Source organism: Fukomys damarensis, unplaced genomic scaffold, assembly GCF_012274545.1.
Source record: "Fukomys damarensis isolate Sample0158 unplaced genomic scaffold, DMR_v1.0_HiC HiC_scaffold_15, whole genome shotgun sequence".
Classification (NCBI taxonomy): Eukaryota; Metazoa; Chordata; class Mammalia; order Rodentia; family Bathyergidae; genus Fukomys; species Fukomys damarensis.
This window is the reverse complement of record NW_022900927.1, coordinates 61942907-61947884: the sequence shown is the minus strand read 5'-3', so window position 1 is coordinate 61947884 and position 4978 is coordinate 61942907.

Here is a 4978-nt window from a genome sequence, read left to right as displayed (position 1 = left end):
CATTCTCCCCGTCCCCAAGAGCATCTCTGCTTGATAAACTTTATATATCATTCTTGTTTGGAAAGTTTTTATTTTATCATCACTACTGAATGAAAGTTTGCCCAAGTATAGAATCCCAGATTCAATGGAATTTTTTTCTCCAGCATTTAAAAGTATATTCTATTGTCTTTAATTCCAATATTGTTGATGCAAAAGTATTTTAAAATGGTATGCATTCTTTTGCTTATAACCTGACATTCTCTCTCATAACTGTTAGGAATTATTTTTCTACCTTTCATCTTCTCTTTACAACAACCTAAGGGTTGTTTTCTCTGCTCCTATCTGGGGTTTCACTTGATAAGTTCTTCAATGATTCTCTCTCCTCCATTTAAACTATTCTGTATTTATGATACCTCTTTTAGATGAGTGTTGGAACTTTTCTGTCTTACACTATATATCTTTCTTTCCTCTTTTCTACCTCTTTTGTTACAGTGTGCTGTTTTGAAAAGATTTATTCTGTCAAGCTTTTTTGGCTTATTTGTTTTCCTACAACTCTACTCATACCTAATAAATTTTTATATTCAAATACTTATGAACATACAAGGGGTGATGAGAATATATTGATGTTTAAATTAAAATTTTTATTGCAGCAGAAGACACATTGCCATTGATCCCTGTCACAATACTCCCCTAGCTCCAAACACACTTTCTCTGTCATTATTGCCACTTTCAAAGCAGTTCAGGAAGTCCTCTTTTGGAAGTGTCTTGACAAGGTGTGACCCTAAATAAGGCGAACGCTGCTGCTGGGGCCATCCAACAATGGAAAGGCAGGCTCACAAAAATAGTGTGTCCTCATCCACCTGATTCACTGGATCTGACACTGCAACTCTGGCTCTTTCCCAAAGACAAAATGACCATTAAAGGGAAACATCTCCAATCATTTCAAAAAGGGCATCGAGGGGGCTACATGACAGTGCAACTAAAGGCACTCATGAGAGAGGGCTTCCTGACTGCTTCCGACTGTGGCGAAAACGATGGGACAGATATGTTCAAAGCAAGGGGGGCTATGTTGAGGAGGACTAATGGCTACATGTCTGTTACTCTAATAATTTTAAAATTTAAATGTTCAGCAAATTTTTTAGATTACACTTCACACATACGCAGGTATAAACACACACACACACACCTAAGTGTATGCACCTTTCCCTCGATGTTTCTGATAGGCTGTCGTTATTTGCTTGCATACATCCACTTGTTCCTATTTTATAAACTCCTATCCTTATTTCAACATTTCCTCCCTTGCCCACTTAAGGTTAACTAACATTTGATTTTATTCATTGTCCTTTTTATGTCTGATATCCCAGTGCTACTTCCCGAGATGACAGCTCCTGTCTTTGTGAGCTCTCTCTGACCCTGTGACCGTGTAATCATTTCTCATGGGTTTAGCCATGTTTTGCTTATGCATTCATCTTTTGCAACAGGATTCTCACCATCGTGTCCCCAGACACACTGTCTTTAGGACTTGCGGCTTTCTAGGATGGGTGCCGGGTGGCAAGTGGCTTCTGGTAAAAAACATCCCGAACTTTTTTCTGGTATCTCCATTCTCATTTTTCTTCTACCGATTGGGCTTTGGTTCAAGAAAAAGTCTCCTTTCTATTTTATTTATTTACTTATTTCTAACACCGAGGATTGAATCCAGAGCTTCTCAGATACTAAGCAAATGCTCTACCACTGAGCTATACCCTCAGCCCTTTTCCTGTTTTAAAATGTTGTTGTATTATTTCAGCATCTAATTATAGTTTTATCTTATTTTTGTGGGTTTAGGCTGAGAAGTGAAGACTGTAGTATGTGCTCATACCATTTTATTTGTACTTCTGGTTGCTTCTGCCTTGTCTAATCCAACTTACTAAAACTCAGTGAGACACGATTCATAATAGCTACATTTCTGTGGGTATGAAAATAAGTTTGTCACATACAATGTTTTTCCTTTTGTTTGGTCTTGATATTAATATTAAAATATTCTGTTTCTTTTTCACTGAATTTGTAATATCTATCGGGGCTTATAATTTTGCTTTTAAACTTTTAATTTGTGTACAATACGTTCTTTATCCAAAACCAAATAATTAGATATCACCAAAAAACTCCTTTGGGAATCCACCTTTTAATAAGGCAAATTTGCTTATAGTTTCTTTTTGTTAAAATGAACATATATGATCTGTCATTCTATACTAAGATATCTTGAAGCTTTTATATTAGTTATAAAAGGTGCTACTTGTAAGACTTTCAAAAATGATTTTAAGCTTCTAATTATTTTTCATCCAGATTAGAAATCAGAAAGTATCCTTTAGATCCTCTAATTTTTTCCCATCTAGTTCTCATTTAGTGATCTTTATTAAAATAATCTTGGATTTAAAATCCAAATCATTTATAATATTGTCCATGTTGTTTTCCATTAAAAAATAAAATCTGAGACCCCCGGATTTAGCTCAGTGGTGATACGCCTGCCTGGGAAACACAAGGTACGGAGTTTGATACCCAGTACCAAAAAATTAAAAAATAAAATTTGTATTGAGTTCTACAACCATATTCATTATAGTCCAGTCATATCTGTGTGCTGCAACCCACTAGCTTCAATTCTTAGGTCTAAAACCTTTAAACTGTTATTTTATCACACTTGATCTTTTTGTTTTGCTCCATTATTCAGTGGGTTAGAGAATGATTTCGAGCACATTTTTCAAGAAAGCTACATTTTCTCAGTTTTATATGTATCTGCCTTGTTTAGCATTGCATCTAAAACAACTGTCATACAGGAAGCATAGATATATTTACAGAATAAGTTTATTCAACCCCCTCTCAGCACATTTAGTACCTACATGAAGAAGTGACTTAGCTTGGTTGTATATGATATCCTTGGTCATAGTTATTTCTCCTCCCTCAAAACTCAAAACTCTGTAAACACTGAATTTATTTTTGTGAAGCAGAATAAGCCCAGATTTTTCCTATTTTTGCTTGTTCTCCATGGATTCCCAGTAGACTTTCTTTATTCTTTGAGCCCAGAAATCTTGCCCAAATGAATGTAAGTGGAATTCTCTCTTCACTGCTTTTCTGCTGGAATGGAGTCAGCCTTTGAAAGCTTTACATGGCCCTCTCCTCCCCTCAGTTAAGACTGTTTTATCATCTATTTTGCATTAACGATGCTATTCTAGTTGTACTGCTTTGTTTTCTTCTTTAGAAACAATTGATTTTGTTGGTTTGCTCAGTTGTTTGGTTGGTTTGTTCTCTGGTTTGGGCCCTCACATCTGTCATCTTCTGGCCATTTTTATAGTTCTTTGAAATTTCCCCCTGCATTCTACAACAGCTGGGATCTATCTTTCATGCTACTTACTGGATTTCGTATAAGATTAATTCTGCGCTCCCTCTGATGTGGATTTCAAGGTTATTGGATATTAGTTTTAGCAACTTTGTCTCCTTACTTCCTTTTAGAACTCATTCTCTCTTCTTCCTACATCTTATCATATCCCCTTATGTCACTCAGCTCTGTTAATCTCACATCAGTCCGTTTTCATCGCTGCCTATTCTCCCTGCAGACAGCAGCCCATGTCCCATCTCTGGGCGCATCGAACCTGAGGCTCACCAGTCCGTTTAAAGCAGAATGAGGAAGATGCCCCACCTGGGCAGGGGTGCACCAAGCGTGATCCACAGAGACGGGATCTGCGCACTGTTCTGGTGGGTGAGGTGCGCTACCTCTGGGCTCTCTGAGCGAGACGCGGTGTCGCAGTGTCAATGCTCTCCGCTCCTGTGCTCATCCCAGGGCTGACAGTTGGCCAAAAGTCCAAGGCCAGCACTGTCCTGCACCATTCTTCGGGTGCTTTGTTCTAAGTGAATGCAAAGTAAGGAGAGAGAAGGGAGCCACATCCCTTAGGGCTGCTTTAAATTTCCCCACCTGGAGGTATAGTTGGGTGGTAGAGTGCTTGCCTAGCTGGGACGCACAACACCTTGTGTTCAATCCACAGCACCATTGAAGTATTTAACTAATTAATTCTAATTTCTGCCACTCACTGTCACTGGAGCTCTTTATTTCATCTCCTGTCTTCTCCGCTGCTCCTACGTTATTGGTGGGAGTATCAACTAGCGAAACAGCTAATGAAATCAGGCTGGAGATTCCATTCCACCCAATGCAGTATCTTCCCCCAAAAGTTAAGGACGTCATAGTACAGTGATCCATGTGTATACACATTTATAGCAGTGCAATTCGTAACAGCTAAAACTTGGAAGCAGCCCATATGGCCATCAACAGACGAATGAATGAATAAAATGTGGAATTTATACACCGTGGAATACTATTCTGCCCTAAAGAACTTGAGTCATTTGTAGAAAAATGGGTGCACCTTGAGACCACAGTGTTAAGTAAAATAAATCAGATGCTCAAGCTTAAACAGTGCACGGTTTCTCTTATATGGGAGATGTGAATTATAAATAAAGAGCAAAATAAAGGCTGAGAGGAAGTCAGGAGATAGATCTTTCTCACAGGAGAAGGAGGAAGAGATGGAGGGAAAGGAGATGGAAAAAGGAGTTAAGATTTGTCCTGTACATGTCCCAACTCCACACAAGGGATGCAAACGTTATGTACTGCAAATGCAGGCTAATTTAAAAAGGGCTTCATGTTTTGTCAGTGCAGTCAGGATTGTGCAGGGCGAAATGAACAAGGGAGGGAGATCAACCTTAGAGGTTCCATCGGTGGGGGTGGAGAGTAAGGAAATGAGACTGGCAGCGCTCCAGGGTAGTTCCCACGTTTCCAGCGTCAATGACCGCGTAGATGGAGAAGGTAAGATTTTTCTGAAGGAAAAGAGATTTGACTGGAAAGAAGGTGATTTTAGTTGCATGTGAGCTGCTACTGCAACATCCCAGGAGAAGTTTCTTGTAGAAGATGTGGGTACGCTTAGGAGCTGTGGGTTAAGCAAACAGATCTTACAATGTCAGCCTCTGGATAAGAACAGAA